This window comes from Martes martes (genome assembly GCF_963455335.1).
Source record: "Martes martes genome assembly, chromosome: 11".
Classification (NCBI taxonomy): Eukaryota; Metazoa; Chordata; class Mammalia; order Carnivora; family Mustelidae; genus Martes; species Martes martes.
Window position 1 is genome coordinate 99724562 of NC_137899.1, and position 14314 is coordinate 99738875.

A 14314-nucleotide genomic window follows, 5' to 3' on the forward strand; every position below is an offset into this window, starting at 1 on the left:
TTTCATGATCTGTGTCTTTCTTCCATGTCATACAACTAGCCCCAAGGATTTTTCTCTCTTGTTTCAGGGCTCTTTCTTCCAGAATGCCATTTATTTGTCAATCTGTCCCTTCACATAGTCACTTATTATTTAATTAATACTTGCATCCACTCTTTTAACAGATATTTATTCAGAGCCTCCTTGGTCTAGGGAACCACGGGTAGCAGTGGTTCTTAAAAATTGCAGATAAGGGGTGCTTGGGTGGCTCAGTGGGTTAAGCCTCTGCCTTTAACTCAGATCATGGTCTCAGGGTCCTGGGATCGAGCCCCATGTCGGGCTCTCTGCTCGGTGGGGAGCCTGCTTCCCCCTCTCTCTCTGCCTGCCTCTCCGCCTACTTGTGATCTCTCTCTCTCTCTCTCTCTCTGTTGGATAAATAAGTAAAATCTTTTAAAAAAAATTGCAGATAAAACTTGGTCCTTGGCTTCACAGAGTTGGTTATCCAGACTTGACTTAAAGACTTGTTCAGGATCTGTTTTGAGTCCCACAGCTTAATTGATTTCTGCAGCTACATCCTTCCCTCAGTCCTCTCTGTAAATAGACATCACCTTTATTTAATAACCTAAGGGTGACTGTTGCATGTCTGAATGCTGAAGCCCTTTTAACCTGTAACCTTACCTCTCCACCTTCACTGAACAATATATTATGTGAGTCACGTTGTGAACAATGTTTTTACTGTTCTTATTTCATCAGAGAGAAGTGTATCTTGGGGATGATGGCATTTTTTTGGGACAAAGTCAGTGAATATGCACTTGACCAAGGAAGTTGGGAAACGATTTCTAATTAACCATGCTGTTTCCAAAATTCTGTAGACTTTGGTAGGAATGCATGCCATAGATGAAGAGTACAGAGTAAAGCAGTAGAATGCAAACAAAATTGCCGTCCTGCCCACGGAACTTTTAATTTTTTTTAGGAATTCAAAGTAAGGAATTCCTTGATCCTAATCGCATGCAGGGTGCAGCGGGCAGGGGGATACTGGGGTACGACGTGAAGCTCTTCTGCTCTTCTTATAAGCAAGAATGAAACAGCAGTTTCCCAGCAGTTGCCGAGAGGGGAAAATGACTTCAGTGACTTTGACTTGGTTATATTATTTTCATTGGCTTTTATTTTTTGCACATAAGACCTCATTTCTGTGAACCTTAAATGTATGTTAGGTATCACTTTTGCCAATAATAAAGTTTTTATTAAATAAAGAATAGTTTTATACATTCTTCACATAAATAAGGAAATTGTATCCTGGTTTATAAAAAATGGTCTAGTAAACTGCTTATGAAAAATTATTTGAAAAAAAATACAAAACAAAACACAGGGATTCCTGGGTGGCTCAGTCGGTTAAACAACTGCCTTCAGCTTAGGTCCTGATCCCAGAGGTATGGAGCCCAGCATTGACTTCCTGCTCAGCGGGGAGCCTGCTTCTCTCTTTCCCTCTGCCCCTCCCCCTGCTTGTGCGCTCGCTCGCTCTCTCTCTCTCTTTCTCAAATAAATAAAGAAAATCTTTAAAACACACACACACACACAAACACACAAAACACAAAACCCTTAATGGCTAGCATCTAGAAGGACTCTATAAATATCTGCTGAATGAATAAACCAGGGAAGTTATTCGTGGTAAACATGCAAACAACCAGACTGTTTACTAATAAAGGTTATATATACTCAAATGTCACTTAGTGATAGTATAAATAATATCCCCCCTGATGTTAATAAACTAGATCAACCAAAATTTGGATAGCTGTTAGTTTTAAGGCAATAAGAAATAAAAATCACTTGATAGTATCGCTAATAAATTCAACATAATAGTTTGCATTACATTCCAACTTTCTTTGTGAATGAAATGAAAGGCTATTTAGTCCAGCCTCCCATCTGACATAAAACTCTCCTCTGAAGAAATTCTTATTATCCAGCTTTCAGTTGGATAATTCCAATAATGGGGAGCTCACTACTTATAATAATCCACTCTACTGTTGATGTTGCCATGGTGTTTTTTAAATTGTTATACTGAATTCTGATTACCTGTAATTTCAGTCTTCTTTTCCTGACACCACCACCTAAAGTAGCACACAGAAAACATCTGTTTTCTCTTTGTTATAGTATTTCCAAGACACTTAAAAAAAATAACATCTTATACACTGTGTGGTTGGGAAATTTAAAAATTACAGGGCATGTCATTCAAGATTTTCTAATCAGACTTAATTATTATATTATATTAATTAGACTTGTGTACATGTGTTCACTTTTATACCCTGGCCCAGGCTAACTTCCTGTGAAGATCTACTCTTTCTGATGAGAATAGAAATCACACTGTGGCTTCTATGCAGAACAGGAAGCTCATCATACCTAATTTTGAGCTCACATTAGTTTCAGCTGCTATCCAGCCTTTATGCAATTTCGTGTAGCAATATAGTTCTTGTGTCTGGCTTTCATTTTCCTTGTCTATTACAGCACATTCTTAGGGCAATATTTGACATTAAAAAAAAAAAAAAAATTGGCTTAAATCAAAGGTCTTAAAATATAATTGACCTGTGAAATTCCTGGAAATATATATTTTTTAATATATGAAATTAAACTTGCTTTGCAGTAAGCCTATGTCTCACAGCTCAGTCATTTACCTCTGAAGTGAGGAATATGTAAAGAAGCCTCAATAGATTTGCTTTTAATTTTGCCTAATTCCAAGAAATTTACTGATTTTGATGATGCGATTCATATCTGGATACTATCAACATTATAAAGGGAACTCCCCGCAAATTTTCATAACGTAGTATGTAGGTCCCTTGAAGGAACAACTATATTTAATAAGGAAATTTTTGTTCTCCCAGCAAAGTATTTGTTTCAAATTTCTTTTTTTTTTTTTTAAGATTATTTATTTATTTATTTGACAGAGAGAGATCACAGTAGACAGAGAGGCAGGCAGAGAGAGAGGGAGAGAGGGAAGCAGGCTCCCCGCTGAGCAGAGAGCCCGATGCGGGACTCGATCCCAGGACCCTGAGACCATGACCCGAGCCGAAAGCAGCGGCTCAACCCACTGAGCCAGCCAGGCGCCCCTGTTTCAAATTTCTTAAAATCAGTTTGATATTCAGTTTTCTTTCTTGATCAAATTCCAAAATATAAAGAATTTGCAGTAAAATGAGTAATCTATGGGTAGACAAATGCAACCGAGGGTTGAACCAGGAAGTAAATTTTTTCACTTAGTTCAAGCAAAATATTAATTTCAAGAATATGAGTTAAAGTTCTACAATCTATGTACATTAGGGTGCACATTTGCGGAATTTGTGGCATTATCTTGCATCATTGAGAAATTTTATATCTCTATTCTTTCAAACAGTAGAAGATGGAAATTGTCACCCCTTGATTTTTTTCTTGTAAAGCTTCAGCATCTTTGGTCCCTTCAAAGAAATACGAAATTAGGTGCTCTCATCATTTTGGTTACTCTGTTTGAACATTCTTAGTTTTTTGTCTGTCTTAAAATGTCAATCCCATAAGGTTGAACATTTTTAAATACGTTGTATAACATATGTTCCTTTGTGTGGATGTGTATTACCTATTAAGAGTCCTTGATCATTGTTTTAGATTGAATTGTCTGAACATCTCTTACTGATTGTCAGAACTTACTTATACATTTTGTATATGAATGTTTGTTGGTTACATGTTTGGAAATACCATCCCTTAATCAGTGATTATCCATTTCACTCTCTTAATGCCTTCTGATAGTCAACAAGTTTTAATTTTAATTAAAATTAATCCCAGGTCCTGGGATCGGGTCCCGCATCGGGCTCTCTGCTTGGCGGGGAGCCTGCTTCCTCCTCTCTCTCTGTCTGTCTCTCTGACTACATGTGATCTCTGTCTGTCAAATAATAAATTAAAAAAAAAAAAGAAATATTTCCCAACTCCAGGAATATGATGTTATTATCCTATACCATCTTCTAGAAACTTTAATGTTTGACCCCTCGCATTTGGATCTACCTATTTTAACCTGATTTTTGAGTACAGTTTAGGAAAAATCCACACTTCACTTTTTTCCCATGTGGATATCCAAATGACCTCAAATGTATTATTAAAGAAAATACCTCCTTTCTCTACTATTTCCTTTTATTACCTGTGCCATAGCTTATGGGATGGTATCCACTGTATACATGTGGTTTTCTTTCAGGAATCTATATTTTATTTATTTGGTCTATTTGTCTATCCTTGCACTCATAACACCTATGTCTTAATTTACAATAATTTTATAATCAGTTGTTGTATTAACAGAATATAGTTATCAGGAAAATGAAAATTAAACTTACATTGAGCCAGAATGTCTAAACTAAACTTACAGGAAAAAACAAACAAACAAAAGAGTCAACACCATTAAATTTTTGTAGGGATGTGGTGCAACAGAAACTCATGACCATGCTACCATGTGTGTTTGGGGAGGCAGGGGTAAAACTCGGCTCAGCTACTTTCGGAAATTGTTGGGAAGATGGACTAAACTTAAAAATACAAACATGTTTGGACCCAAAATCCCACTCCTAGGTATATGCCCAACAGAAAGGCACAAATAGGTGTTCACAGACATGAACAAAAATGTTGATGGCTAAATTATTTCTAGTAACTCCACACTGAAAATATCCACGTGTTTAACACTGGAGTGGACACACAAAGTGAAGTAGATTATACAATGTAACATCAGACAAGAAAGAAAATGAGCAATCTACAACCTGGTATATACTGCTAAATTCAATTCCATGGATGAATCTCGAGCAATTCATTGGGGAGGAGAAAGGTGACCACATTTGGAAAAGGACCCTGTGAGAGCTTATGGGTTGCTCACAAGGATTTCTTTATAGATCTGTATGGTGATTACACAGTTTTGTTCATTGTTGAGATCATTTCTCTTACACTGTGGTTTGTTCACATTTCTATTTACATGTAAAACCTTAATAAAAATGTATCAAAAATGTTTTGAATGTAATACTGCAAATATATGGCACTATAGATGCCATCATTTCAACACTGTATTTTTCACAAAGTAAATTAAGGTTGCATTTTTATTCCTATGCATTATACACCTTAGTTGTGAAATGGATAATGCATTTTTTCGTAATGGCCATCTTGGTTTATTACTGATGATAAAGCAAATTGTGCTGGTACAAGCTCAGATTTGCAGTCAGTCAAGAACATTTTGCATCATAATTCAGTTAGTTATCCTATTAGGTCTCTCTTCCAGCTTTATGTAATTGACAAATTTCATAAGCATGTCTTCCATGCCTTAGATAATAAAAGTATTAAAAATGACAGTGTACAGGATGAAAGCCTGTGGCACATCATTAGGGAGCTCTCTTCAAGTTGACATAGTCATTAATCAACATATTTGGGGCATAATTATTAACCAATTTTGAGTGCTCCCAAAACTGTTATCTTCCAGACCACATTTTACCATTTTATATTTATCAGCGATATTGCCAAATGCTCTGCTAAAATCAAGTTAGGCATATATCTACGGAATTTACTGTGGTCTAGTAACAAGAACATGTTCAAAAAGGAAATCCTTATAGCCCCCCAATACTACCTCCAGTGTCACCAACCCCCCATTTCTCCTTTGTTCTAAATGCTCATAACCCACATGCCAGATTTTGAAGAAGAGCTTTCCTATCTATTTTTGTTTCTAGATTCACTAAGTCCCTTGTTTTTAATGTGTGCATGTATGGGGGGGGGGCGGGCTATCTTTACTTTCCTGGCAGCTCCTTTGATAAATATGAAAGAAGCTAGGTTAGATTGGTGAATAATGCCAGTGCTTTGGGATATAGGCTAAATGTTTCAAAAAAGTTAAAGCGGCTCTGCCTCTCTGCTTATGTCCTACCTTGTCACAGGAGATAATTCCTGTACTCAGTTATTAGTTCTGCTCCTCCCAGGATGACGTGAAAGCTCTTGCCTTCGTGGGAGAAGATAGAAAAGGGAGACAAGTCATTCTGTCGTCTTGTCATCTAATAATGTCTGATAAAATCACTTCTTTTTTGTTTTGTTTCAAAATGTGCTTTCATACTCTTTTGTTTTAACATTATATAGGCATTAATTTTCCCATATTTTAGGAATGGACTGTGGCATTGCCATTTTCACTTCTCTAGCTCACAACAGACGTTAATTAAGGTCTGGGGCTCTCTTTTCTGGCTTCAGATCAACAAGTATCTGCATTTGGTTGAAGTCTAATCTAATTCTTCTAAGTAGGTCAGACGCCACACCTTCTAGCTGTTTATGTCCCACTGTAAATAACATCTGAGCTCATTAGCAGGCAAATTTTTGCACTTTTTCAGATGCTGGGTTTTTTTTTTAATCAATGAGATAATTCTCAATTGTCTACTTAAACTTTATTTTTTTCAAATATTGCCTTTCTTCAGTCTTATTATTTTTTTTTCTAAAGATTTTATTTATTTACTTGACAGACAGAGAGCACAAGTAGGCAGAGAGGCAGGCAGAGAGAGGAGGAAGCAGGCTCCCCGCTGAGCAGAGAGCCCGATGTAGGGCTCGATCCCAGGACCCTGAGATCATGACCCGAGCCGAAGGCAGAGGCTTTAACCCACTGAGCCACCCAGGCACCCCGCAGTCTTTTCATTTTAGACCAGCTTTCATTTGCACCTCAAAATACACTTTTCGTAATACTCTTCCACGACATGTTTTTCAATGTTCAGAGGGTCTCCTTGAACGTGTGGAATATGACTTTTTTCCCTCTCAATTTTGAAAAAATTTCAATCATGACTTCTTCAAATGTTTATATTCCATGTATTTGTTTTATTCTAGAACTTGTTAAACTTATCATTGAAACTCCATCTTTATTCTCCTTGTCTACAAATTTTAACAACTTTATTGATGTCTCAATATACACTAATAGGTACATATTTAAATTATACGATTTGATACTTTTATATATGTTACACCTATGAAACCATCACCACAATCAAGATGATGACTATATTCACTACCCCAAGAAGGTTACTTTTGCCACTTTGTAACCCCCTTCTAAAAAAAATTATTGTCAGAGAGGGAGCGCCCACACAGGCAGGGAGGGAGGGAGAAGCAGACTCCCGGCTGAGCAGGGAGCCCAACGCAGACCTGAGCTGAAAGCAGACGCTTAACTGACTGAGCCACCCAGGCGTCCCTGTAACCCATTTTCCCTTCCTTTTTCCTCTTCTCCAGCAAGTACTGATCTGCTCTTCTTCCTATATGTCACTTTGCCTTTCCAAGAATCTTGTATAAATGGAGTTGTACCATATGCACTTTTTTTGGCCCTTTATTTTCAGATGAATCATGTAGTCTGTATCAACGGCCATTCCTTTTGATTACTGAATAGTGTTCTGCAATGTGGATATACATCATTTGTTTATCTGTTCATCTGTTGATGGACAGGTGAGTTGCTCTCGGCTTTGGAATTGTATTTTGGAATTATATTATAAGGAAGGCTGCTAAGAACATCGCGCACAGGACTTTGTTATGTTCACAGGCTTTGTTTTCTTTTGGGAAAATACCTAGGAAGGGGATGGTGGGATCATACGGTAAGTAGTACAAAGAAGAAGTACCTTCCTCCATTCAGATGATTCTTTGCTCAGCTCTGGGTAGTTTCTCCATATGTGTATGCTAATCATTACTCAGCTGATGACTTTGAGGAGGCTCCCCTGCTCTTTCTTTTGCTTCTGACTCCAGCCAACTGGTTTCACAGCTCTCTCTTCTCGACTCAAGGCCTCCACCATGTTCTGCCTGGGTTCTTTCTGATGCCTCAGCCTGGAAACTCTCTCAAGATAGGAAGCTAGGGAGTAGGCCTCACTTCATTTTGTTCCATATCTCAATGATTCCAGCCCTTGATGGCCTCATATCTTATGGTCTTGCAAACTATCATTTTATATATTTTTACTGCTTTTTCATTGTTTCAGGTGGGAAAGTAAATTCAATCCCTATGACTCCATCTTGGTCAAAGGCCAAAGTTCTTGAATTCTAGTGTGTTTTGTTTTTTTCTATATTGACTTCTGTGTGAATCCTGCAATATTACCTTTCAGCTGAGTGCGTCTTTCTGAGGCAATATGTAAATTGTGGATTTTCCTCTGATGGGGTTTTCTTTTCCCTGTCGATGACTACGTTTTTTTATTCCTAAGATCACTTTTTGGTTCTTTGTAGTATCTGTCTGTAAATGCTTTATTTTCCCTGGTTGAATCTGATCATTAGTGCTGTTTTTAATGGATATATTACTCTTATATTTTTGAAAACCTGAAACATATTTATTTCAACTGGTCCTTAATGATTCTTACATCTGGAGCTAATTTCCATTGAACTTTTGACTTTATTATCTGACTTTGTAGCATTTGTTTTCTTTCCTGTGATTTGAAATTTGGGTTTGCACACTCTTCTTGATAACCAGCCTCTCTGGCTCTTGACTCTGTCTCTCACCTCCTTTTCTGCCTGATAGTTTTGTGACTTTCTCTGTGCAGCTTCCCACATCCCCAGTCCAGAACCACATCTTACATGGATGACCTTTTGCCTTTGTCTGGCCGTGTTATTAGAGAATCGTAAGTGTGTCACCGAGTCAGCGGTGCTGAGCTCATATATACCTGTTTTCTTCCTTTTTTAAAAAAGATTTTATTTACTTGGGGGCGGGGGAGGAGGGAGAAGCAGACTGCCCACTGAACACAGAGCCCAACTCTGGGCTCCATCCCAGGACCCCGGGACCACAACCCCAGCGGAAGGCAGACACTTAACCGACTGAGGCATCCAGGTGCTCCCTGTGTTCTAAGTTCTCTGGGTACAGTCTCATCTAAGCCATATTTCTAAGTCAGTAAGCAGCTGTTTTAGTCTTGTTTCCCAAGCAAGTTAGTCCGGGGCCAGTCTTAATTATCAGCCCTGACCCAGGCTTCCTTTCCCTGACACACATGGAGAGACTTAACGTTTATCAGTATTCCCTAGGAGCTGGTGACTGCTGCCTCTGTGTATTCCCAGACCCTGACCCAGCCGGCCTCTGCTTTGGTCCTACCCATGGCCTTGCACTGGGGTTGCATTTCTTTTTTCTTTTCTTAAAGATTTTATTTATTTGACAGACAGAGATCACAAATAGGCAGAGAGGCAGGCAGAGAGAGAGGGAAGCAGGCTCCCTGCTGAGCAGAGAGCCCGATGCGGGGCTCGATCCCAGGACCCTTGGATCATGACCCGAGCCAAAGGCAGAGGCTTTAACCCACTGAGCCACCCAGGCGCCCCTGGGTTGCATTTCTTGTGCATGGAGATGCTTATCTTATTTTTTATCCTGGCTATGTCTTTTCAATTTTCTTTTTATCTATCTTATCTAAAAATATGATGTATTTGGAGCAGAAAGAGGCCTCCAAGCCAGAACTCATAATACGATCTTGCCTGAAAGTCTCTTCAATTTATTCTTTTCATCTGATACATATTTTTCAACCAGTTATTAAAGGTAGTACTATACTTAATTGAAAAAATTTTTCTACCTTTTTCTTTTAAATTAGAATCTAGGCTTATAATCTCTGGTGGTGTTACAGCCACCCACTTGGGCATCATGTTTAGGCAAGAGACCTTTATCACTAGAAAAGAAATTTCAAGCCCTCTCTTGAAACACCTACTAAGTTTTTCTTTTCTCTCAGAGGTACTGGTTTATACAATATAAAATATAAATATAAATAAATATAAATATATTTATATTTATATAAATATATATAAATTTATATAAATAAATTTAAATATAAAATATAAAATGGCCATTATAATTATAAGCTTTCAGTAAGTTTAGAGGACTAGTTTCATCCATTTCTCCAGGTTCTCTATTATAATTTCTCACTCAACTAACCCCAGTAGAGAAGGACACTACACTATAAACACTGTGTATCTTTATAATTCACACACACACACACACACACACACACATACACACAATGGGTGTATTCATGTGAGAGAGAGGAAAAAAAAGAAAAAAAGAGAAAGACAGGGAGGGATGAAGGGAAGTGGAAGAAGAGAGGGAGAGAAAGAGAGGGAGGGAACAGCATTCTTCCTGTCTAGGGAATGGTAAGAGTTTTATATAAATGCACAACTTACTAGTTATCAACTGATATTTTTGGTTCTATTATTTCCAAGTAAGAGTTAGTATTGTCCTCTTGGAAACTAAGAGTTCATGACTATTCACTATACCTCCTCTACCTTCTCTTCAACTTTTTTTTTTCCTTTGAGATTTTTCCTTTGAGCTATCACAACATCCATTGGGAATGCATTTGCCCTCTCATACTCTCCGCAATATGTTGGGGAACACTTCTCTCTTATATACCATTTTCCCGAGGTTTTTGTGATGAAAGAGTTATCATCCTTAATCCTTGGATCAATAGAGGCTACACATTTCACAAGCTAAATGAACAAAGTAATCAACTTCCCCAAATTACACTGCTTTATAGATCAAAGAGAAATAGGAAACTTTTCATCGATCTTTCTACCATGTTCTTCACGAAAGCCTGACATTTGCCCTCCCCTTGAGGTTAATCACTATTCTCTCCACGTGTACTTCTGCAAAGAAATAACTTTTAACTTATATTTTCTCTTCTTTTAGAATTTTGCTTCCCTTAAAGTTGACATTAAATTCTAGTTTTTGAAGTAGTGAGATTAATGGGATTAAGTAGTGGTATGTTAATTGCCTCCTTATTAAAAAATTGTAATGCAGTAAAAAATGAGTAACTTGAGAAAATTTATACTGGAATTTTTTTTGAGGACTAGTCATGAGAAATATTCTAATTTCACTGGACAATTAATTGCTTACATTTGCCCCTCTTCAGTCATTGCAATAATTTCATATTTACTCCAGTGACCAAATCATCTTATTGCTTTGGTAATACATACATAGAATTTTCTATGCAGTTAGCTATAGAATTTCCCCTAAGTTTGGAACAATATATCTAACAGATAATAAAGTATATTTATAATCTCTTGATGATGGGGTATGTTATTATCTCAGAAATTCACCTACAGCTCCTCTAACATTTTACAGAATTCTAGGTAAAGTAGGTATGTGGATGATAGATGACTATAGGAAAATTAGATACTACAATGGGGGAAAAACAGCATATAGATAACACACACAGACAGAGACAAGTAACTCCCATTGTTAGTGAGATTATCAGAAGAGTGGTTCCAAGGAGGTATTGCAGATTGGATTGCCCAGGATACAAATTCTAAGATGGAGAAGAACATGTAGGGAATTCATGAGAGAGTACTTTTGGGATGGAGACCTGTGGCGGGGAAGGGGATGAAGTGGAAAGAGGCAGAGGGAGAAGGTGGGATGCAGTATAGTCTCAGTGGAGGCTTCGACCAATTCTGCAGACCACCAGGACCGCCTGTTTTCCCAAGTTGGGGCAGGTGGAAGGACTGTTCTTTCAAACTCCTGGTTGACCGGTCACTGCAAGTGTACAACCCCAGGAAGGGGCATGCCCTTGGATACAGTGCCTCTTTTTCACTCAGGAAGTTCCTCAAGAGGAATTACACTGGGCATGGAGCCTGATGCAGGGCTCAATCCCACACTCCTGAGATCATGACCTTAGCCAAAATCAAGTCAGTCACTTAAACAACTGAGCTGCCCAGGCTTCCCTCTGAACTGTTTTTATGCCTACAATAAAACATGTACTGGATGGGTTTAGCAACGGCTTGGAAACTGAGAAGAGAACATTAGTATACTTGAATGCAGGGCTGCACAATTCAAATTCATTCAGTGCATGCATTCAAATGCCCTTGTGTTGTCTTTTGTTTTGCATTGTTTATACTAAGATGTTATTGCCCTCTGGCTACTTTTGAGATATTTCTCATTAGCATTTTTTTCTTTTTTTTTCTTTTTTTTTTAAGATTTTATTTATTTATTTGACAGAGAGAGATCACAAGTAGACAGAGAGGCAGGCAGAGAGAGAGGGAAGCAGGCTCCCTGCTGAGCAGGGAGCCCAATGTGGGACTCTATCCCAGGACCCTGAGATCACGACCCGAGCCGAAGGCAGCAGCTTAACCCACTGAGCCACCCAGGTGCCCAGCATTGGTTTTCTTAATAGCTGATTACGGATAAGACTTGGTGTGTTTATCTCTGTATTGATCCCGCTTATAGCTCTGAATTCCTCAGATAGCTGGGCTTACTATTTTCAACCACTGTTTCTTCAAATGTATTTTTTAGGGGTACTTGTGTTCCTCAGTGGGTTAAATGTCCGATCCTTGATCTCAGCTCAGGTCTTGATATCAGCTCAGGTCTTGATCTCAGGGTCTTGAGTTCAAGTCCTGTTTCGGGATCCACCCTGGGCATCAAGCTCACTTGAAAACAAATAAACAAATAAACAAACTAGGGGCACCTGGGTGACTAAGTTAGTGGGAGTGTCCAACTCTTGATTTTGGCTCAGGTCCTGAGCTCAGGGTCCTGGGATCCAGCCCAACATTGGGCTCCAGTCTCGATGTGGAGTCTGCTTAGGATTCTCTCTCTGCTTCTGTAAACCCCCTATTTGCCCCCCGATTTGTGAGCTCTGTCTCTAAAATAAATAAATAAAATCTTTTTAAAAATGTATTTATTTTCTGCCCCCAATCTCTACCTTCTCTGATTTTAGTTCTCCATTTGCTTGTTTGTTAGGACACTTAATATTATCCTGCAGGCCACTGGAGCACTGGTCATTTTTAAGCCTTTTATCTCCTCTGAGCTTCCGTTTGAATGGTTTATGCAGCCCGGTATGCAAGTATACTAATGTTCTCTTCTCAGTTTCCAAGCTGCTGCTAAGCCCATCCAGTACATGTTTTATTTCAGGTATAAAAATAGTTCAGAGAAAAACCTGAGCAGATCAGTTGTTTAAGTGACTGACTTGATTTTGGCTCAGGTCATGATCTCAGGATTGTGGGACTGAGCCCTGCATCAGGCTCCATGCTCAGTGTGGAACCTGCTTAAGATTCTTTCTCTCTCTCTGTTCCCTCCTCTATTTCCTTCCTTGCCCTGCCCCCAATACTATATATATAAAACTCTATATATAGAGAGAGTTATATATAGAAAGAGTTATATAGTTATTTATATGTATATTTATATATTTATATATATTTCAGAGACTTCCATTTTGTTCTCTTTGGTTGATATTTTCCCCATTAATATCTCATATTGTTCATTCAACATTTTATATTTTCTCTCAAAGAATGGAACTAATTTGTAAGCTCAGTTTTAAAGTCCTGGTCAGCTAATTTCATCATCTCTGTTATTTACAGACTATTTCTGTTGACTGAATTTTTTTCTTGGTTAGGTCATTTTTTGCCTGCTCCCCTAAATGTCTAATATTTTTTTAAAAAATTATACTGGACATTATAGATCCTATGTTGTTGAGCTGCTGAACGTTCAAGGCCTTCCTTAATGAAGAGTTGAGTTTTGTCTGAGCAAGGAATTCACTTGTTTGTAGGTCAGACTGATCTTTTTTCAGGCTTGTCACCAACCTTTATCCAGATGTGTCCAGAACAGCTTTTGGTTTAGGACTAAATTATTCTAATCTTTCTGAGATGTCTGCTGAATGCCTAGCCTTGTTCAACGACTTCTCTCAATCTTCTCCGGTGTGAGGTTCGACTACTTCCAGCCCTGGGCTCCCTTTGGTTGTTGTTCATTTCATAATGAACTTTCCCTGGTCTTGGGGAGTCTTGGTCTGCAAATACACAGCTTCCAATTCATACAGAGACTAGAGTCTAGAGGCTCACTGGTTCCCAGAGCTCTTCCTCTTGACAGCTGCCCCCTCCACTTGTCCTACCAATGCCAGCTTCCTCAGGAGCTTTGATTTTGATACATCGCCATCTCAAGGACACTGTTGTACTCTGGGATGCTCTTCCATGTGCCATAATCCAGAAAGTGAACGAGGCAGAAAGTCAGGAAGCTGGCAAGGGTCACCTCATTTGTTCATCTTCTCTTGGGATCAGGGATCCTGTATTGTCTGTTGTCGAACCCCTACAAAGGAATTATACATTTTGTAATTTTGTGATTTTTTTTTTTTTATGGCAGGAGAGGTGTTCTATCATAGCTGAAAGTAGAAACAAGCCATGTAAACATCATTAAATGAATGATATATCTGTGATGATTTGCAAAATGATTTTTATTATCACAGTCCTCATAGAATAAATTATTTTATTGTCACTTAAGTTTTTTATTTGCAAAGTACTATATATTTATACATATATACATATGTATATAGATAGATAGATAGATAGATAGATACAGATATAGATATACTGTATATGGGATACTTTCTTGAATACTTTTCTACCATTCACTACCATTAGTAGC

General features: G+C 38.2%; 1 protein-coding gene across 1 annotated transcript in view; it reads left to right on the top strand.

Annotated features, from left to right (window-relative positions):
- The window catches only part of CNTNAP2 (contactin associated protein 2), a gene marked incomplete at both ends in the record, with an annotated part of 1866690 nt that overhangs the window by 614560 nt on the left and 1237816 nt on the right, over positions 1–14314 (top strand).